Source organism: Triturus cristatus, chromosome 4_2 (genome assembly GCF_964204655.1).
Source record: "Triturus cristatus chromosome 4_2, aTriCri1.1, whole genome shotgun sequence".
NCBI lineage: Eukaryota > Metazoa > Chordata > Amphibia > Caudata > Salamandridae > Triturus > Triturus cristatus.
Window position 1 is genome coordinate 327,088,061 of NC_140586.1, and position 23,205 is coordinate 327,111,265.

The 23,205-nt window shown below is 51.1% G+C and overlaps 1 protein-coding gene across 3 annotated transcripts in view; it reads right to left on the reverse strand.

The window, feature by feature from the left end:
- Window positions 1–23,205, reverse strand: part of PRRC2C (proline rich coiled-coil 2C) — a 1,321,979-nt gene that overhangs the window by 591,957 nt on the left and 706,817 nt on the right. The gene's annotated exons all lie outside the window — the stretch shown is intronic.

The following is a 23,205-nucleotide window of genomic DNA, read 5'->3' on the forward strand; positions in this document are numbered from 1 at the left end:
CAACCACTGTCTTCAGTCCAGCACCAAATTGGGCTTTGTTTTTGCAGCAAATACGTGTGTGGATCCATCTTATATTCTCAATGCGGCTTGTAGAAGGCATGCTAATCTCAAAGGTTTGAAACTAAAAATAAATACACACACATACACAAATTATATACATACCTATACAACACACTTCAAAAAAGAGCTAAAGCAGATTTTGACATTTTTGAAATATGACATGCCCCACCTGAGAGTCTCTCCCCGCAATGACAAAATGTGATGTAAAAGTATATGTAAAACTCCATTCTGCTGCTTTGCACATCTGATGGAAATGGCCATTTTTGCAGGGTTATCCCCAAACTTTATGCTTCTTCCTTCTATTTTTCCCAAACCTGTGTTTGGGACTCTGGGCACTTTAACACGGCTAATCAGTGCTAAAGTGCATATGCTCTCTGTGTCAATTGTTATTGTGATTGGTGTGAAAAAGTGGGTCTGTATATGCTGTTCCCAAATAGGTACAGTGTGTACAGAGTCCACAGTCCCCAGAGGTTAGGCAGAGGTTAAAGTTAGATATACCCTTACTCTCTAAAGTGGTAGCTTGGTCGAGCAGTAAGGCAGTATCAGAGGACAGTGTAAAGCATTTGTTGTACACACTCCGCAAATGATCTCACACTCAAGAACTGAAATCTAGGCCAATGGTTTATATAAACAAATATATGGTTGTTTTATTTTAGAACCAACAATAGGTATCAAAATATACTTTCTCAAAATGAGATGCTTTAGTTAAATACTTTGCAATAGGCAATTGACTTTTGCAGATAATAGTTACAGTTTTGTTGCAATAGGCAACACAATTTCAAACACAATAATACATTGAGCTCAATGTGAATTCTAAGTTATGCGCAATTGATTACTTTCAGGATTACTTTTCTAACTCCAGGACTGGATCCTAGATTCAGTCCTGGGACAGTTCCTCGAAACAAGTGAGTAAATTCGTTTTAGCTACTGTTGTGATTTGTAAGAAATATTTTGCTATTTTAAAAGTTGACACTTTGAAACTTTTTCTAATCAAATTACCAATGTTATCCTATGGAAGGAAATTCACTTGGCAGGTAAGTGGGGTTATGGTTACTTTTCATATGTCAGTGTTGGATCCTAGATCCAGCACTAGTGTACCACCTGTAAGCAGTTGAGAATCCGCGTTTAAGTTAGACAGGCGATTTTTAAGGAATATTTATAAGTTTGCAAAATCGACAGAAGAAATTTCACAGAAAAACAGTCAATGGTTTCCTATGGGAGAAAATTGAATTAGTGGTAGGTACGGTTGTAAGTACTTTTCAGGGTCAGTGCTGGGCACCAAGATTCAGCACTTGGATCTCTCCTAATAGCAGGTGAGTATTCCAGTTTTCGTTACTCAGTTGATTTTAGGTGAATATTTTAAAGTTTAGAAACTCCACACTTAAAAGAAATTTCAGAAGAAGCCAGTCAATGTTACCCTATGGAAGAAAAGTGAGTTATCGGCTTTTGGGTAAGTACTCCACTGGCAGAGTTAAGGTCCTGGGCACAGACTCAGGGGTCAGGTAAGTACAGTTGTTACACCCTCAGCGACACAGGGGCAGCCGGTACAGAGTGAGTTAGGCCCAATGTTATTCTATGGGAGGCTGGGGGGCCTTGGTTTGTGGCTGCTGACAAGGAGGCCACGCGGCTGTGGGAGCTGGGCTCCTGGTCACTTGCTCAGGGCAAATGGGGAAGTAGGTAGGAGTAGAAGTTGCACTGCCAGGGCCACTCGGGCGCTGGGTGCAGGGTGCTTTTGTGCCTTCGGGCACTCTATGGAAAAGCTCAAGGACGAACAAAGGATGCAAGCTCGGGGACGAAGATTCTTCAGGTGCCACCACCATTTTGAGAGGCAAGTTGGGTAGATGAAGAATAGGTAGGTACCCAGGAGTCGGGCACAGGGGGCCGCAGGGCGACGGGTGCAGGGGTGCCTTTGGATGTCGGGGAATCTTACCCTCTGTTGATTGCGGTTAGGGAGGGTGGGGGGTCCCTGGTTCTGAGGCTGCAGGCATAGTCAGGAGCCTCAAGGTGGGTCCTTGGGTGCCGGATTCGGGGTCACAGTCACCGGGGGGACGTCCTCTGGGTCTATGTCCACTCCGGCACAGGCCAGGCTTGGTGGGTGCAGAGTGTGCAGGGTTTGCGGTTCCGGGCTGATGCCAGGGGTTAGAAACTTGCTTTGAGCAGAGCCACTGCTCGTGGGAGTCCCAGGTGCTCAGAGTCACAAGGTAGCCAGGTCCTCCGGGGATTGTGAGGTTGCTGGCCACAGGAGTTGCCGGGATTTAGCATGAGCAGGTTCGAGGGTCTACAGGCAGGTAGCGCTGGGGCCAAAGCAGTTGGTGTCTTCCTCTTTTTAGCAGCTGCACGGCAGGTCTTTTCTTCTTCTTGTTCTTTGCTAGTTTAGAATCTGATGAGGGAAGGTTCAGGGTGCCCCTAAATACTAATTTTAGGGGCGTTACAGGTAGGTAAAGGGCAGGGACCACTGGGTCCCTGTCCTGGGGTGCGTACACCCCATATCCTGCCACTCTCCTGTGGGAGGGTGGGCAGTGGCCTAGTCCTGATTGGGTACGGCTCCCCATCTTCAAGATGGCGAGGGCCCAGAGATGTGCTTCATCTCTCCTCCTCCACCTGAGGGGTGGGGTTGCAGGGCTGGCCCATCCCCTGTTCTTACTTGGAGTTTCTGGCCAGTCTTCCTGCCAGAGTGGGGGTCAGAACCGGTGGGGGCCAGTTGCTGAGTATAGCAAGTGGCCTGGAGAACCTCACAAAGGCGGCATGCCTTTGAAGCTTCCCCCTGCCCATCCTGGGGGAGGAGACCTAGCACCTCGCCCAGGATGTGCATTGTTGCAGGCTCAGGAAAACGGGGGCTCTCCACCCAGGGGTCCAGCAACATGTCTGTGTGGTAGCCTAGGCAGCCTCTCAGACAGGACGTGGATTGTAGGATAGGTTTCAGGGGGCATCTTGAAGATGCCCTCTGTAGTGCTTTGTAGATTAAATCTCACACTGGCATCAGTGCGGGTTTAAAGTGCTGAGAAGTTCGATACCAAACTTCTCAGTCTTCAGTGTTGCCATTATGGTGCTGTGGAGTTCATGTTTGACGAGCTCCCAGCACCATATACTGTTAAATGGAAGCACTGCACTTACAGTGACCAGGAATGGCCCTGGGTACTGTAGGGGCACAGGGCTCATACTCCTGTGTGTGAGAAAGTGCCATCTTTCTTGCATGGTATGCCCCCACTTTTAGCTAAATCGCTGAATGTACTTTGACTGAGTGTACCCTGGACTCCTGCCAATCAGGTGCCCAGGGCCTATGTTCCTTCCTTAAAACACAAACTCCAAATTGGCAAACCCTGGCCACATGTCAGCCCCTGGTAAATGGTACCCTACGTACCCAGGGCCTTGTGACCAGGGAAGGCCCCTAAGGGCTGCAGCACTCATTGTGCCACCCTTAGAGGCCCTGTACCCTTACAAACACACACTGCCTTTGCAGGCTGAGTGTCTGGGTGCAGGACAAAATGAAGAGTCGACATGGCACACATCTGTGTGCCATGCCCATCACCTACACTGCCAAGGCATATGTCAGCCACCCCTCTGGCTGGGTGCCTTATGCCCATGGTGTGGGCACAGGAGCCCTGTGCCCCTACAGTACCCAGGTCGATTCCCGGGCACTGTAAGTGCAGTGCTGCCATTTAAGAGTACATGGTGCTGAGAGCTCGTCAAACACGAGCTCCACAGCACCATAATGGCAACACTGAAGACTGAGAAGTTTGGTATCAAACTTCTCAGCACATTAAACCCACACTGATGCCAGTGTGGGATTTAATGTACCAAGTACCCCAGAGGGCATCTTAGAGGTGCCCCCTTACAACTAACCTACAATCCACGTCTGCTCTGAGGCTGCCCAGGCTGCCACACAGCAGACACGTTGCTGGACCCCTGGGTGGGAGAGCCCCTGCTCTCCCGGGCCTGCAACAATGCACATCCTGGGTGAGGTGATAAATCTCCTCCCCCATGTGAGAAAGTGGCTCTGTATATACTGTTCCCTAATAGGTACAGGGTGTACAGAGTCCACAGTCCCCCAGAGGCTGATAGAGGTCAAAGTTAGGTATGACCTTACTCTCAAAAGTGGTAGCTTGGTCGAGCAGTAAGGCAGTACCAGAGGACAGTGTAAAGCATTTATTGTACACACTCAGTCAGCAAATGGTTTCACACACTCAATAACTGAACTCTAGGCCAATGGTTTATATATATATATATAAAATATATGCTTGTTTTATTTTTAGAACCACAAAGGGGGTAAAAATATACTTTCTCAGAATGAGAGGTTGAATATAAATACTTTTGTTTCAAGCAATAAATTTGTGTAAACAGTCACAGTTGGTTGCAATAAACAATCCTATTTCCTAAACATAACAATGCATTGAGCTCAATGGTAAATTCAGGTTATTGGTAATAAATTACTTTTCAGATTACTTTTGGAATTCCAGGTCTGGATCCTAGAACCAGCCTGGGGTCAGTATTCAGAATCAAGTGATGAAAGTCGACTTAATAACTGTAATGATTTTTAAATAATATTTAGCTATTTCAAAAGTTAGCACTTAGAAAATATTTCACAGAAAACATTCAATGGATCTCTATGGCAAGAAATTCAAATTGCAGGTAGAGTACTTTATCGTTACTTTAGTAATCCAGGACTGGGTGCCTAGACCCAGGACTGGGGTCCTTATCAAAAGCAGGTAAGTAATTTCGTTTGCAGAAATGGTACGATTTTAAAAGAATATTTCAAATTTGCAAAAGTAGACACTTAGAAGAAATTTCACAGAAAAGCAGACAATGGTTTCCTATGGGAGAAAAATGAGTTAGAGTTAAGTATAGTTGTGAACACTTTTCAGGGTCAGGGCTGGGCACCAAGATCCAGCACTGGGAGCTCACCTAGGAGCAGGTGAGTAAATTCGTTTTTGTCACTTGGCTGATTTTTGGTGAATTTTTGCAGTTTTGAAAAGTTCACACTTAGAAGATTTTTGAAGAAAAAGCCAGTCAATGTTACCCTATGAGGAAAATGAAGTTAGCGGTTTAAGGGTAAGTACTCGACTGGTAGTGTTGAAATTCCGGGCATGGACTCAGGGGTCCCCCAGTGTCAGGTAGGTACAGTTGGTTCACCCTCAGCGGTTTCAGGACGGCCGGGTGCAGAGAGAGTTGGGCCCAATGTTATCCTATGAGGAATAGGGGGGCCTTGGTTGGTGGCTGCTGTCTGGCAAGCCACGCGGCTGTGGGAGCTGGGCTCCTGGTCACTTACTCAGGGCAAGTGGGGAAGTAGGTTAGTGTAGAGAGGGCACTGCCAGGGCCACTCGGGCGGCTGGGTGCAGGGTGCTTTTGAGCCTTAGGGCGCTCAATGGAAATCAATGGGAATGTTCCGGTTTGGAAAGAGGCTGCAGGCTCGGGGACGAGGATGTTTCAGGTGCCACCACCACTTCGAGAGGTAAGTTGGGTAGTTGTAGGTTAGGTGGGTACCCCGGGATTGGGCACAGGGGGTCGCAGGGCGCCGGGTGCAGGGGTGCCTTTTGACGTCGGGAATCTTACCCTCTGGTTGATCGCGGCTGGGGTGGCACTTGGTTCTGAGGCTGCAGGCTTCTTCCGGGATGTCAAGGGGGGTCCTTGGGTGCCGGACTCTGGGTCACAGTCGCCGTGGGGTCGTCCTCTGGGTCTTTGTCCACTCCGGCACTGGCCAGGCTTGGCTGGTGCAGAGTGTGTTGGGTCCGCGGTCCCGGGCTGGTGCCAGGGATAGCAAGTAGGTTTCTTGAGTAGAGCCTCTACTCGTGGGAGTCCCAGGGGCTTAGAGCTAAAAGGTAGCCAGGTCCTCCGGGGTTGGTGAGGTTGCTGGCCACGTGGGATGCCGCGCTGGTGCAGGTTCGAGAGTCGACAGGCCGGTAGGGCTGGGGCCAAAGCAGTTGGTGTCTTCTTCTCTTTTTAGCAGCTGCAGGGCAGGTCTTTGTTCTTCTTGCTCTTCTTGTCGTTTTTCTATCTGGAATCTGAGGAAGGAAGGTTCAGGGGGCCCCTAAATACTAGATTTAGGGGCGTTACAGGTAGGTGAAGGCCAGGGACCAATGGGTCCTTGTCCTGGGGTGGGTACACCCCCTATCCTGCCTCTCCTGTGGGAGGGGGGCAGTAGCCTAATCCTGATAGGGTAGGGCCTCCCATCTTCAAGATGGCGAGAGCCCGGAGATGTGCTTCACCTCGCCTCCCCCACCTGAGGGGTGGGGTGGGCAGGCTGGCACATCCCCTGTCCTTGTATGGGGTTTCCGGCCAAGTTTCCGGCCAGAGTGGGGGGTTGCAGTGGCCTGGGGAAACTCCAACTGGCGGCATGCCTTTGAAGCTTCCCTTTGCTCATCTTGGGGGAGGAGATTTCTCACCTCACCCAGGATGTGCATTGTTGCAGGCCCGGGAGAGCAGGGGCTCTCCCACCCAGGGGTCCAGCAACGTGTCTGCTGTGTGGCAGCCTGGGCAGCCTCAGAGCAGACGTGGATTGCAAGTTAGCTGTAAGGGGGCATTTTCTAAGATGCCCTCTGGGGTGCTTAGTACATTAAATCCTACACTGGCATCAGTGTGGGTTCAATGTGCTGAGAAGTTTGATACCAAACTTCCCAGGATTCAGTGTTGCCAATATGGTGCTGTGGAGCTCGTGTTTGACAAGCTCTCAGCACCATGTATTCTTAAATGACAGCACTGCACTTAGTGCCCAGGAATGGACCCGGGTACTGTAGGGGCACAGGGCTCCTGCTCCTGTGCCCACACCATAGGCGTAATGCACCCAGCTAGAGGGGTGGCTGACATATGCCTTGGCAGTGTAGGTGATGGGCATGGTACACAGTGATGTGTGCCATGTCGACTCTTTGTTTTGTCCTGCACCAAGACACTCAGCCTGCAAGGGCAGTGTGTGTGTGTAAGGGTACAGGGCCTCTGAGGGTGGCACAATGAGTGCTGCAGCCCTTAGAGGCCTTCCCTGGCCACAAGGCCCTGGGTACCTAGGGTACCATTTACTAGGGGCTGACATGTGGCTAGGGTTTGCCAATTTGGAGTTTGTGTGGTTTAAGGAAGGAACATAGGCCCTGGGCACCTGATTGGCAGGAACCCAGGGTACACTCAATCGAAGTACATTCAGCAATTTGGCAAAAAGTGGGGGCATACCATGCAAGAAAGATGGCACTTTCTCACACCCCAGGATGAGCAAAGGGAAGCTTCAAAGGCCTGCCGCCTCTAGGAGTTTCCCCAGGCCACTGCAACCCCCCACTCTGGCGGGAAGCTAGGCCAGAAACCCCATACAAGGACAGGGGATGTGCCAGCCTGCCCACCCCACCCCTCAGGTGGGGGAGGCGAGGTGAAGCACATCTCCGGGCTCTCGCCATCTTGAAGATGGGAGGCCCTACCCTATCAGGATTAGGCTACTGCCCCCCTCCCACAGGAGAGAGGCAGGATAGGGGGTGTACCCACCCCAGGACAAGGACCCATTGGTCCCTGGCCTTCACCTACCTGTAACGCCCCTAAATCTAGTGTTTAGGGGCACCCTGAACCTTCCTTCCCCAGATTCCAGATTCCGAAACTACAAGAAGAACGAAAAGAAACGAAGACCTGCCCTGCAGCTGCGAAGGAGAGGGAGACACCAACTGCTTTGGCCCCAGCCCTACCGGCCTGTCGACCTCGAACCTGCTCCAAACCCGGCATCTCTTGTTGCCAGCAACCTCAGAAACCCCGGAGGACCTGGCTACCTTTGAACTCTGATCCCCTGGGACTCCCATGAGTGGAGGCTCTACTCAGAACCTACCTTTCACCCCTGGCAGCAGCCCGGAACCGCAATCCCAGCCCACTCTGCACCCGCCAAGCCTGGCCGGTGCCGGAGTGAACTAAACCCACGAGGACGACCCCACGGCGACTGTGACCCCGAGTCCGGCACCCAAGGATGCCCCTCGACAATCCTGAAGAAGCCTGCAGCCTCAGAACAGAGTGCCACCCCAACCACGATCAACAGAGGGTAAGATTTCCCAACACCAAAAGGCACCCCTGCACCCGGCACCCCACGGCCCTCTGTGTCCAATCCCGGGGTACCTACCTATCCTCCAACTACCCAACTTACCTCTCAAAGTGGTGGTGGCACCTAAAGAGTCCTCGTCCCCGAGCCTGCAGTCTTTTTCCAAACCAGAGATTTCCCATAGAAATCAATTGACCGCCTGAAGGCTCAAAAGCACTCTGCACCCAGCCGCCCGAGTGGCCCTGGCCGTGAAAACTCTACTCTAACCTACTTCGCCACTTGCCCTGAGTAAGTGACCAGGAGCCCAGCTCCCACATCCGCGTGGCTTGCCAGACAGCAGCCACCAAACAAGGCCCCCCCTATCCCTCATAGGATAACATTGGGCCTAACTCTCTCTACACCCGGCCGCCCTGAGTCGCTGAGGGTGAAACAACTGTACCTACCTGACCCTGGGAGATCCCTGAGTCTGTGCCCAGAACCTCAACTCTGCCAGTCGAGTGCTTACCCTTAAACCGCAAACTCTATTTTCCTCATAGGGTAACATTGACGGGCTTTTTCCTGAAATTTCTTCTAAGTGTGTACTTTTCAAATCTTCAAATAATCACCAAAAATCAGCCGAGTGACAAAAACGAATTTACTCACCTGCTCCTAGGTGAGCTCCCAGTGCTGGATCTTGGTGCCCAGCACTGACGCACTACCCACAACTATACTTACCTTTAACTCATTTTTCTTCCATAGGAAACCATTGACTGTTTTTCTGTGAAATTTCTTCTAAGTGTTGATTTCTGCAATTTCTAAATATTCTTCAAAAATCGTATAACATCTGAAAACGTAATTACTTACCTGTTTTGGATAAAGTTCCCAATACTGAGTCTAGGCACCCAGTACTGGATTACAAAAGTAACGATAACCTACTGTACCTGTAACCTAAATTTTCTTCCATAGGGAATCATTGATTGTTTGCTCTGAAATATTTTCTAAGTGCTAACTTTTAAAATAGCTAAATATTAGTTCAAAATCATTACAGTACCAAAGTCGACTTTCAACAACTGATTCTGAGAACTGACCCAGGACTGGATCTAGGATCCAGGCCTGGAATTACAAAAGTAATCTAAAAAGTAATCTGTTGCATATAATTTGAATTTATCATTGAGCTCAATGTATTGTGTTTAGAAATAGAGTTGCTTACGTGTAACTGTTTACTAAAAAGTCTATTGCATATACAAAAGTATTTTTATGAAACATCTCCTGTCGAGAAAGTATATTTTAATTCCAAGTGTTGGTTCTAAAATAAAACAAGCATATATTTTTAATATACAAACCATTGGCCTAGAGTTCAGTTATTGAGTGTGTGGAACTATTTGCTGACTGAGTGTGTACAACAAGTGCTTTACACTGTCCTCTGATACTGCCTTACTGCTCGACCAGGCTACCACTTTGGAGAGTAAGGTTATATCTAACTTTAACCTCTGTTAAACCCTTGGGGTCTGTGGACTCTGTACACCCTGTACCTTATTAGGGAACAGTATATACAGAGCCACTTTCTCACATTGGTGGATCAGCGGTGGGATACAAACTTGCATTTGTTGGACTACTTGGTTACCATCTGACCACACAACAGAACTCCTAAAAATTGCCTTTAGAACTCTGATTGGTCTTTCCAAAATTACTAAAAGTCTTGCTAGGGCCTTGCTTAAGTCCCATTAGAATTTTAGAAAAATAAAAGTCACTATAGTCAGGGTAGAGGGTTAGAACTGTCAGGTTAGAATGTCTCAAACAAACCCAGCTATTAGTGATAAAAATAACATGGACCTGGTGGAGGAGCTCGACCTCACACCTTACTTACACTTGTCTTTCAAGGAATTGAGGTCCTTATGCAAACTTAAAAATTTACAAATGGGCCTGCATCCAACCAAACTAGGGCTCCAGGAGCTCTTGGCTGAGTATGCTAAGGACCACCCATCTGAACATGGTGATGGCCAGTAAGATGAGGAAAGGGAAGCAGAGGAGGTTGACAACAACCCCCCCCCCATGCTATTCCCTAGGGAGGAGAGGGCACCCATACCCTCCAATCCAAGGATTAGCATCTGGGCACCTAGAGACTACACAGGTGGCTCTGGTCCCAGAGAGAACACTGGGGGACCCCCCAGTGAAGAGGACAGCCTTGTGAGGCTGGCCAAAAGATTAGAGCTAGAGTCCAGGCTCCTGGCTCTAGAAAAAGAAAGGAGAGAGATGGGTTTAGCACTGTGACAGTCTACGACCATCCGACGGTGGCGGCGCCCAACTCAAGATGGCCGCCGCCGACAGAACCGGAACTACAACCAGCGGTCTAGCGGACGACGGGGGCAGAGCGGAGGTGTACACAAAAACGGAGGACAGCGAGGGGAAGGCGCGCGAGAGTTGGAAGGAGACGACGCCAGCCGGTGAAGAGTGGAGAGCGTTCGAGACTAAGGAGGAGGACAACGAGACCGTCGCCTGGTACAGCGGGAAGTATCGACCTCCGGATCGGGAGGACGCCGACAGCGAGAAGTATCGACCTCCGGATCGGGAGGACGCCGACAGCGAGAAGTATCGACCTCCGGATCGGGAGGACGCCGACAACGAGAGAATCCGCTCAAGGAGCAACGCGCTCGGGACCCCTGCTCTCCAGGACGTAAAGGAGACCGGGTCTCCCTACACCACGGCCCATGGGGGTCGTGGGAGCAGGCAAGTGACGGGCGTATGCTCATCTGTGTTACAGGGGCTGTGGGCACGCATGAGGGGTGCACCTAGCTAAATCACCGATACTCCCACACGATAGACACATCACGAGTACGAGGGCTTGGTGACGGTGTGCACTTTTCCCCTTCCCTTGTTGTTTTTCAAATCTGGTGACCATCCTAAAGCCATTTCTATTTTCCTTTTTCCATTTTGGGTCCTCGAGAACCGACCGGAGACTCCCCTATCCGTGACGACAGCGCTTCAAGAGGCGATTTGGGCTCCCTTACCTGACCTCCCACCCGGATACGGTTCCCTTCTTATGGCATGTGTGACTCTATAACAACGTTGCCAATAAAAGAAAAGAATAACCCTTCCCACAGCAGTACACGTTATTGACCAGGTTCATAAACGGGGAGGAAAGGGAGGGGGTTCGGAATAGGGGATCTAGGACAAGTGGTGTCAGAAGTGGGATTGCTATCTGTCTGGAAAAAGACAGAACCCCGAAAATGGAGGCCATCATCACCCAGTTAGCCGAAGGGCAGCGACATTTGCAGCTTGTCTTTGAGGAGCAAACAAAACAGGCACAAACCGAGAGGGAGGCTCTACAGACAGCCCTAAAAGACCAAGCTGCCCTGTTAACAACAAATCAGCAGGTACAGGACACGGCCGTAATGCGCCTTACGGATGCCATTGCAAGCGCCCGGGTACACCCCAATGTCCCAGGCTCAGTACTCCAAAAGTTCCAACAAGGAGATGACCCGGACTACTTCTTCGTTAATTTCGAAAGGGTTGCGTCCACGGCTGCGTGGCCACCCGAACGCTGGGGACAATATATCGCGCCTCTGTTATCCGGCGAGTTACAGGCCGCGTACCAAGCAGCCAATCCAGCCGGGCTTACCAGTTATGTTGATGTAAAAAGGGCTATCCTCGAACGACTGGGCTGCGACCAGGAGTATTACAGGGCTCGGTTTCGAAAGGAGAAATGGGCCGTGGGCGACAATCCGAGGGCTCTATATTATCGTATCAGGGATCTGGGTAATAGATGGTTACAACCCACCACGTCATCCCCAGAGGAAATCACCGAGAGGATTTACCTGGAACAATATTTGGACGCCCTTCCCTACAATACCAGAGCCTGGATCAGACAACATCCCAATCTCTCGGTGGCCCTAGCAGTTGATCTGGCTTGTGCATATCATCGCTCTCCTGAGTTTAAAGCCCCTTCCAATAGGTTACCGATAGGAGCCCCAAAAGCACCAAACAAATCAACCCCACCATTTCCCGAGCCCCGTAGCCTATCGTTTAGCAGGCCCCAACCTAAACCAACGCCCCCCGGCTCAAATCCACCCGGACCCCAATGCTTTCACTGCGCGGAATGGGGACACATAGCAAGAAACTGTCCTTCCCGTCCTGTCCCTCCTGAGCCCATGGAGGTTGGGTATACTAGGGGTAGGGTTATGGTAACCGGACAAACCCCTGAAAAGTATAGGAAGAAAATACACTTGAACGGGAAACCAGTGTGGGCGTTTCTAGATACAGGGTGTCATCATACCGTGGTCGATAGGACCCTTGTCAGGGACTCCCAAGTCAGGGATAACGAAGTCATACAGGTAACCTGCGTTCATGGTGAAAAGAAACTGTACCCCCTGGCCGAAAATTATTGGATATAGAGGGGGAGTCCCTTCTAAGGAAAGTGGGGGTGGTGTCTAACCTTCCGGAAGCAGTCCTGTTGGGAACAGATCTGCCTAGATTCCATGAATACCTCCAGGCCAGCTCCACGTCCCCAACCACGGTGTCCTGGTTGGCTGATGCACCATACCACAATACAGAAATACACTCCGCGTCCCCTAGAATTCCCAAGACACGCAGAGAGAAAAGAGGCGAAAGAGCCCGGTATGTGCAGACCAAACATGTATTATCCCCACGTATTTTTGCCTCCTCAGAAACACCTCAAGGATCCGAACGGAGTTTCAGAACAGCCCAGAGAGAGGACCCCACGCTCCAAAACGCCTGGGAACAGGTCCAGGAAGACCAGCCAGATAAGATAGGCCCCTTCTTTTGGGTAAACAAGGGACTCTTGTACCGGGTCTCTTATGAACGGGGTAACCGAAAGGAACAACTACTGGTTCCTCGTTCCTTCAGGGAGCAGGTGTTGTGTCTAGCACATGGTCAAGCGGGAGGTGGACATTATGGCAAAGAACACACTCTACGGTATATGTTACCCAGGTTCTATTGGCCCGGGGTGTATCAAGAGGTAGCCCGTTACTGTGCTGCCTGTCCCAGGTGTCAGTTAATCAATACTCCTGTCATACCCAAAGCGCCACTGCAGCCTCTCCCAATCATAGACGTCCCCTTCAAAAGGGTGGGGATGGATTTGGTCGGACCTCTGATTCCATCAGCCCGAGGACATCAATATATATTAGTCCTCGTGGATTACGCGACTCGTTACCCCGAGGCTATTCCTCTCTCGTCCACAACAACCACAGCAGTTAGCCATGCCATGGTGTCATTTTTTTCCCGAGTAGGGTTTCCTCTTGAACTATTAACGGATCAAGGGACCCCCTTTATGTCACGCTTAATGAAGCAAGTATGCTCCATACTAAAAGTGAAACAGATACGCACATCAGTGTACCATCCCCAAACGGATGGTCTGGTGGAGCGATACAACCGAACTATTAAGACCATCCTACGGAAAAGTATCGACAGGGCCGGTAGGGATTGGGACCGTCAACTGCCTTTGGTCCTCTTTGCCATCAGGTCACACGAACAAAGTTCAACCGGGTTTTCCCCGTTCGAACTCCTCTTCGGACGACGCCCCAGAACTCTCCTGGATATGGCGGTAGAACAGTGGACCGAGGAGGAAGATGAAGGGAAATCCCTACTTCAATACTCTTCCTCTCTAAAAGAGACATTGTCGGCACTATGGGAGGAGGTACACACCAACCTCGAAAAAGCCCAAACAAGACAACAGCAACAGTATAACCGCCAGGCTAAACTCAGGGAATTCCAGCCCGGGGATCGAATATTGATCCTGCTACCAACGACCGAGAAAAAATTGCTCGCCACGTGGCAAGGCCCCTACACGATTCTCCAAAAAGTAACTCCTGTCACATACAAAGTAGACGTACCACATAAACGGGGTGTTGGGCAGATATATCATGTCAATCTTCTCAAAGCATGGGAGGAACCAAGAGAAGAAGCCACAACTGCAGACGCCCCTGTCCATCACATAGCCGTGGACAAACCCCTTGAGGTTACCTTCCCTCATCAGAAACAGAAGGAGGACCCTCCCATACAGCTAGGGCCCCAAGTCACAAAGAGACAAAGACAGCAAATCACGTCCCTGTGTGCCAAATATTCCTCTGTCGTATCAAAATCTCCCGGGAGAACTACGTTAGTCGAACATGACATAATTACCAAAACCTCCCAACCGGTCAAGCTAAAACCATATCGTATCCCGGAGGCTAGGAGAAAGGCGGTAAATCAGGAAGTACAGGACATGCTGAAGGCCGACATAATCGAACCCTCACACAGCGAGTGGTCTTCACCTATTGTACTAGTGCCAAAACCAGACGGAAGCATTCGCTTCTGCATTGACTTCCGCAGGGTGAACGCCGTGTCCCAGTTCGACGCCTACCCCATGCCGAGAGTAGATGAATTAATAGAGAGGTTAGGAGAGGCCCGAGTGATGTCCACCATAGACCTAACGAAAGGTTATTGGCAGATCCCATTGACTCCTGCAGCAAAAGAAAAGACTGCTTTTTCAACGCCCTCTGGCCTTTACCAATTTAAGGTACTTCCCTTTGGTCTCCACGGGGCCCCTGCTACATTTCAGCGCCTGATGGACACCATACTGGCACAGCATCGCCAGTTCGCTGTAGCTTATCTGGATGACATCGTCATATATAGCCCTGATTGGGACACCCACCTACGACACCTAGAGGCTGTCCTAAAAACATTAGAACAAGCCGGTCTCACCCTCAACCCACAGAAAACTACCTTCGGCACCAACCACATCGAATACCTGGGATATGATATACAGGAAGGGTGTATTAGACCTCAAGTAAACAAAATAGAAGCCATCTCCAACATAACCCGACCACACTGTAGAAAAAGCATCCGTTCCTTCCTGGGGTTGGTGGGCTACTACAGGAGGTTCATACCCCACTTTTCGGAAGTTGCCAGTCCTCTCACGGACCTGTTGACAAAAGCCCACGCAGGAAAGCGTTTACCGTGGGGTGATGCCCAAGAACAGAGTTTTCAGAGACTAAAAAGAGCCCTCTGTACAGCCCCTGTCCTCGTCTGCCCAGACTTTCAGAAAACATTTGTTCTCCAAACAGATGCCTCGGGAAGAGGCCTTGGGGCGGTCTTGTCCCAACCTGACGACGCAGGAGACTTACGGCCCTTGTTATACCTCAGCAGGAAGTTGTTTCCTCGGGAACTCAAATATGCCACGACTGAAAAAGAGTGCCTCGCTTTGAAATGGGCTATGGAATCACTTCAATACTACCTCTTGGGACGTTCTTTTCTGTTGTTAACCGACCATGCTCCTCTCACCTGGTTAGCCCTCCATAAAGACTCAAACCCCAAAGTTTAACGATGGTTTCTCTCATTGCAGCCCTTCACCTTCGAAGCCATACATCTACCGGGGAGTCTCCAGACGAACGCAGATTACCTCTCCCGGTATCCTGTCCTTGAATGGCCCGATCGTCCATTCCCGAGGGGAGGGCAGTGTGACAGTCTACGACCATCCGACGGTGGCGGCGCCCAACTCAAGATGGCCGCCGCCGACAGAACCGGAACTACAACCAGCGGTCTAGCGGACGACGGGGGCGGAGCGGAGGTGTACACAAAAACGGAGGACAGCGAGGGGAAGGCGCGCGAGAGTTGGAGGGAGACGACGCCAGCCGGTGAAGAGTGGAGAGCGTTCGAGACTAAGGAGGAGGACAACGAGACCGTCGCCTGGTACAGCGGGAAGTATCGACCTCCGGATCGGGAGGACGCCGACAGCGAGAAGTATCGTCCTCCGGATCGGGAGGACGCCGACAGCGAGAAGTATCGACCTCCGGATCGGGAGGACGCCGACAGCGAGAAGTATCGACCTCCGGATCGGGAGGACGCCGACAACGAGAGAATCAGCTCAAGGAGCAACGCGCTCGGGACCCCTGCTCTCCAGGACGTAAAGGAGACCGGGTCTCCCTACACCACGGCCCATGGGGGTCGTGGGAGCAGGCAAGTGACGGGCGTATGCTCATCTGTGTTACAGGGGCTGTGGGCACGCATGAGGGGTGCACCTAGCTAAATCACCGATACTCCCACACGATAGACACATCACGAGTACGAGGGCTTGGTGACGGTGTGCACTTTTCCCCTTCCCTTGTTGTTTTTCAAATCTGGTGACCATCCTAAAGCCATTTCTATTTTCCTTTTTCCATTTTGGGTCCTCGAGAACCGACCGGAGACTCCCCTATCCGTGACGACAGCGCTTCAAGAGGCGATTTGGGCTCCCTTACCTGACCTCCCACCCGGATACGGTTCCCTTCTTATGGCATGTGTGACTCTATAACAACGTTGCCAATAAAAGAAAAGAATAACCCTTCCCACAGCAGTACACGTTATTGACCAGGTTCATAAACGGGGAGGAAAGGGAGGGGGTTCGGAATAGGGGATCTAGGACAAGCACCCATCAATGGTGGCAGCAATAATAAAAATAAGGATAGGGAGGAAACTTCTGACCTTAAAATCCCCAAAGGGATTGTCCCTAAATTTGAGGAAGGTGATGATATCACCAAATGGTTCACAGCCTTTGAGAGGGCTTGTGATATCAGAAAAGTGAAGAAACCTCTCTGGGGGGCACTCCTGTGAGAACTGTTCTCTGGTAACTGCAGAGACAGGCTTCTGACCCTTTCTGGGCCAGAGGCAGGATCCTATGACCTCATGAAGAAAGCTCTGATTGAGGGATCTGGATTCACCACTGAGGAGTATAGAATTAGATTCAGGGGGGCTCACACAACCCAGACCCAGTCCTGGATTGATTTTGTAGATTTCTCAGTGAAGACACTGGATGGTTGGTTAGCTGGACATGGTGTGCAGGATTTTACTGGATTGTACAATTTATTCATGAAGGAACATATTTTGAGTAACTGCACAAATGAAAAGTTGCATCAGAATTTGGTAGACCTAGGTCTAATTTCTCCCCAAGAATTGGGAAAGAAGGCAGACCACTGGGTCAAGACTAGGGAGACAAAGACAACCACCGGGGGTGACCAAAAGAAAGTGGTCCCAAAACCTCCCCAGGGGAAAGGTGGTGAGAATCCCCAAGATAAAAAGTCTGAGTCTTCCAAAGGGCCCCAAAAACCTGTTCAGGTGGGTGGAACCCAAACTACTCCCTATGTGCCCCAACCATATAGGGGGAAGAACTTTGATCCCTTAAAGGCCTGGTGTAATACCTGCAAAAAGCAAGGACACCTAACTGTAGCTTGCCCCCAAAACAAAGCCCCTAAGGCACCCAGTAAAGCTACTCCTGGGGCAGCAAGCATACAAATGGCATCAGAGGTGTACCCTGAGCAAATCTGGGAACACACTGAAGCAAGTCTAGTCTCCTTGGGAGAAGTGGAGTTTGCCACTGTAGCTGTGTGGCCACCCAACTTAAAGAAATACTTACAGTACCCCTGGGTGAATGGAACTAGGGTAAAAGCTCTGAGGGATACAGGTGCCAGTGTCACTATGGTGAAAGACACACTGGTTTCCCCTGAGCAATACTTGATTGGGAAGTCTTATCCAGTCACCAACGCTGACAGTGTCACCACTAGTCATCCCATGGCCATGGTAACATTAGGCATTGGGGGGGGGGGGGGGGGGGGGGGGGGGGGGGCTTTACTGGCCTGAAACAGGTAGTGGTCTCTCCAAAGTTGCCAGCTGCCTGTCTGCTTGGAAATGATCTGGAAACTGGGCTGAGGTTGAACTAAAGGCCCATGCAGCCATGCTGGGCATCCCTGAATTGGTGTGTGTGCAAACCAGAGCACAGAGCAAGAGGAAGGGTGAAAAAGTAGGTCTGGAGCCTGGAATAATGGCCCAGCCAACCAAGAGAAAAGGAAAGACTGGGGAACCAGCTTCTACACAGCAAACCATTCAGGACCCCTCTCCCCAGGGAGAGGATTTGGATACCCCTGAGGGAACTGAGTTCATGGAGCTTGACCCTTACCAGGTTGAACTCTTGGGCCCAGGGGGACCCTCTAGGGAAGAGCTGTGCCAGGGTCAGTGAGACTGTCCCACTCTTGAAAGCCTGAGGCAGCAAGCTGCTTCAGAAGCCAGTGGAGATGTCAGTGGTACCCACAGAGCTTATTGGGAAGAGGGATTACTGTATGCTGAGGCAAGAAACCCCACTCCTGGAGCCACCAGGAGGGTGGTAGTGCCACAGAAGTACAGGGAGTTCCTCCTAACTTTGGCTCATGACATCCCCCTAGCTGGACATCTGGGGCAATCCAAAACTTGGGAAAGGCTAGTGAGTCACTTCTACTGGCCCCAGATGCACCAAAAGGTGAAGGAGTTTGTCAGCTCCTGTGTCACCTGTCAGGCCAGTGGCAAGACAGGTGGCCACCCAAAGGCCCCCCTCATTCCACTACCAGTGGTGGGGGTCCCCTTTGAAAGGGTAGGAGTGGACATTGTGGGTCCACTTGAGCCACCCACAGCCTCAGGGAACAAGTTTATTCTAGTGGTAGTGGATCATGCCACTAGGTACTCTGAAGCAATTCCCCTTAGGACTACTACAGCTCCTGCAGTAGCCAAGGCCCTCCTGGGTGTCTTCACCAGGGTGGGTTTTCCTAAGGAGGTGGTTTCAGACAGAGGTTCCAACTTCATGTCTGCTCACCTAACACACATGTGGAAGGAGTGTGGGGTGCAGTATAAGTTTACTACCCCCTACCACCCACAAACCAATGGCCTTGTTGAGAGATTCAACAAGACATTGAAAGGTATGATCATGGGGCTCCCTGAAAAACTCAAAAGGAGATGGGATGTCCTGTTACCATGCCTGCTTTTCGCTTACAGAGAAGTGCCACAGAAGGGAGTAGGTTTCTCACCCTTTGAACTTCTGTTTGGTCATCCTGTAAGGGGACCACTTTGTCTTGTAAAAGAGGGCTTGGAGAGGCCTCTTCAAGAACCCAAACAAGACATAGAGGACTATGTGCTTGGCCTAAGGTCCAGAATGGCTGAGTACATGGAAAAAGCATCCAAGAACCTTGAGGCCAGCCAGGAGCTCCAGAAGCACTGGTATGACCAAAAAGCTGCACTGGTTGAATTTCAACCTGGCAACAGGTGTGGGTTTTGGAGCCAGTGGCACCAAGGGCTCTCCAAGATAAATGGAGTGGCCCTTACCCTATCCTAGAAAGAAAGAGTGAGGTCACCTATCTAGTTGACCTGGGCACTAGCAGGACACCCAAGAGGGTCATCCATGTGAACCGCCTCAAGCTCTACAATGACAGGGCTGACATCACCATGCTGATGGTGACGGATGAGGAGCAGGAAGCAGAGGGTGAACCTCTCCCTGACCTCTCCTACAGCCCAAAGGATGGGTCAGTAGATGGTGTGATCTTCTCAGACACCCTCTCTGCCGAACAGCAAACTGACTGCAAGCAAGTCTTGCAGCAGTATGCTAGCCTCTTCTCCCTGAACCCTGGTCTGACAAACTGGTGTACCCATGATGTGGACACTGGTGACAATGCACCTGTCAAAAACAAAATCTATCGACAGTCAGACCAAGTCAAGGAGAGCATCAAAGCGGAGGTCAGCAAGATGCTGGAGTTAGGGGTCATTGAACCCTTTGAGAGCCCCTGGGCCAGCCCAGTGGTTCTAGTCCCCAAACCTCATCAACAGGGTGAAAAGAGAGAGATGAGGTTCAGTGTGGACTATAGAGGGCTCAACTCTGTCACCAAGACAGATGCTCACCCTATCACAAGAGCAGATGAACTGATAGATAAATTAGGGGCTGCCCAATTCCTCAGTACCTTTGACTTAACTGCAGGGTACTGGCAGATTGGCATGGCCCCAGGAGCAAAACAAAAGACAGCATTCTCCACCCCTGATGGACATTATCAGTTTACTGTGATGCCCTTTGGGTTAAAGAATGCCCCTGCCACTTTCCAGAGGCTGGTGAACCATGTCCTGGCTGGGCTGGAGTCCTTTAGTGCAGCTTATCTTGATGATATTGCTGTCTTTAGCTCCACCTGGCAGGATCACCTGATCCACTGTGGAAAAGTTTTAGAGGCTCTGCACAATGCAGGCCTCACTATCAAGGCATCCAAATGCCAGATAGGGCAGGGCACTGTGGTGTACTTGGGCCACCTTGTGGGTGGAGGCCAGGTACAGCCCTTACAACCCAAAATCCAGGCCATCATGGACTGGATAGCTCCAACAACCCAGACCCAAGTCAGGGCATTCCTTGGCATGACTGGATACTACAGGAGGTTTGTGAAGGGGTATGGGTCCAATGTGACCCCCCTCACAGAACTCCCCTCCAAGAAAATGCCCAAGAAAGTGAACTGGAGAGTTAGTTGCCAAAAGGCTTTTGACACCCTGAAAGAGGCAATGTGCTCAGCACCAATTCTAAAAGCTCCAGATTATGCCAAGCAGTTCATAGTGCAGACTGATGCCTCTGAGCTAGGGTTAGGAGCGGTCCTATCCCAGACCAATGATGAAGGCCAAGACCAACCTGTTGCTTTTATAAGCAGGAGGCTACTCCCCAGAGAGCAGCGTTGGAGTGCCATGGAGAGGGAGGCCTTTGCTGTGGTTTGGTCCCTGAAGAAGTTGAGGCCATACTTGTTTGGTACTCACTTCCTGGTTCAAACTGGCCACAGACCTCTCAGATGGCTAATGCAGATGAAAGGGGAAAATCCAAAACTACTAAGGTGGTCCATCTCCCTACAGGGAATGGACTTTGAAGTGGAACATACACCAGGGACTGCCAATGCAGATGGACTTTCCAGGTTCTTCCACTTAGACAATGAAGACTCCATAGGACAAGGTTAGTCTCATCACCTTTCGGTTGGGGGGGGGGGGGGGTTGTGTGAGAAAGTGCCGTCTTTCTTGCATGGTATGCCCCCACTTTTTGCTAAATTGCTTTATGTACTTTGACTGAGTGTACCCTGGACTCCTGCCAATCAGGTGCCCAGGGCCTATGTTCCTTCCTTAAAACACACAAACTTCAAATTGGCAAACCCTGGCCACATGTCAGCCCCTGGTAAATGGTACCCTAGGTACCCAGGGCCTTGTGACCAGGGAAGGCCCCTAAGGGCTGCAGCACTCATTGTGCCACCCTTAGAGGCCCTGTACCCTTACACACACACACACTGCCTTTGCAGGCTGAGTGTCTGGGTGCAGGACAAAATGAAGAGTCGACATGGCACACATCTCTGTGTGCCATGCCCATCACTTACACTGCCAAGGCATATGTCAGCCACACCTCTGGCTGGGTGCCTTATGCCCATGGTGTGGGCGCAGGAGCCCTGTGCCCCTACAGAACCCAGGTCCATTCCCGGGCACTGTAAGTGCAGTGCTGCCATTTAAGAGAACATGGTGCTGAGAGCTCGTCAAACACGAGCTCCACAGCACCATAATGGCAACACTAAAGACTGGGAAGTTTGGTATCAAACTTCTCAGCACATTAAACCCACACTGATGCCAGTGTGAGATTTAATGTGCCAAGCACCCCAGAGGGCATCTTAGAGATGCCCCCTTACAACCAACCTACAATCCACGTCTGCTCTGAGGCTGCCCAGGCTGTCACACAGCAGACACGTTGCTGGACCCCTGGGTGGGAGAGCCCCTGCTCTCCCGGGCCTGCAACAATGCACATCCTGGGTGAGGTGATAAATCTCCTCCCCCAGGATGAGCAAAGGGAAGCTTCAAAGGCCTGCCGCCTCTAGGAGTTTCCCCAGGCCACTGCAACCCACCACTCTGGCGGGAAGCTTGGCCGGAAACCCCATACAAGGACAGGAGATGTACCAGCCTGCCCACCCCACCCCTCAGGTGGAGGAGGCGAGGTGAAGCACATCTCCGGGCTCTCGCCATCTTGAAGATGGGAGGCCCTACCCTATCAGGATTAGGCTACTGCCCCCCTCCCACAGGAGAGAGGCAGGATAGGGGGTGTACCCACCCCAAGACAAGGACCCATTGGTCCCTGGCCTTCACCTACCTGTAACGCCCCTAAATCTAGTATTTAGGGGCACCCTGAACCTTCCTTCCCCAGATACCAGATTCCGAAACTACAAGAAGAGCGAGAAGAAACGAAGACCTGCCCTGCAGCTGCGAAGGAGAGGGAGACACCAACAGCTTTGGCCCCAGCACTACCGGCCTGTCGACCTCAAACCTGCTCCTGCTCCAAACCCGGCATCTCTTGTGGCCAGCAACCTCAGAAACCCCGGAGGACCTGGCTACCTTTGAACTCTGATCCCCTGGGACTCCCATGAGTAGAGGCTCTACTCAGAACCTACCTTTCACCCCTGGCAGCAGCCCGGAACCGCGATCCCAGCCCACTCTGCACCCGCCAAGCCTGGCCGGTGCCGGAGTGAACTAAACCCACGAGGACGACCCCACGGCGACTGTGACCCCGAGTCCGGCACCCAAGGATGCCCCTCGACAATCCTGGAGAAGCCTGCAGCCTCAGAACAGAGTGCCACCCCAACCGCAATCAACAGAGGGTAAGATTTCCCGACACCAAAAGGCACCCCTGCACCCGGCGCCCCACGGCCCTCTGTGCCCAATCCCGGGGTACCTACCTATCCTCCACCTACCCAAGTGGTGGTGGCACCGGAAGAGTCCTCGTCCCCGAGCCTGTAGTCTTTTTCCAAACCGGAGATTTCCCATACAAATCAATTGAGCGCCCGACGGCTCAAAAGCACCCTGCACCCAGCCGCCCGAGTGGCCCTGGTAGGAAAATTCTACTCTAATCTACTTCCCCACTTGCCCTGAGTAAGTGACCAGGAGCCCAGCTCCCATAGCCGCGTGGCTTGCCAGACAGCAGCCACCAACCAAGGCCCCCCCTATACCTCATAGGATAACATTGGGCCTAACTCTCTCTACACCCGGCCGTCCTGAAACTGCTGAGGGTGAACTAACTGTACCTACCTGACACTGGGGGACCCCTGAGTCTATGCCCAGAACTTCAACTCTGCCAGTCGAGTACTTACCCTTAAACCGCTAGCTTCATTTTCCTCATAAGGTAACATTGACTGGCTTTTTCTTGAAAATTCTTTCAAGTGTGGACTTTTCAAATCTTCAAATAATCACCAAAAATCAGCCGAGTGACAAAAACGAATTTACTCACCTGCTCTTAGGTGAGCTCCCAGTGCTGGATCTTGGTGCCCAGCACTGACTCTGAAAAGTGCCCAGCACTGACTCTGAAAAGTACCCACAACTATACTTACCTTTAACTCATTTTTCTTCCATAGGAAACC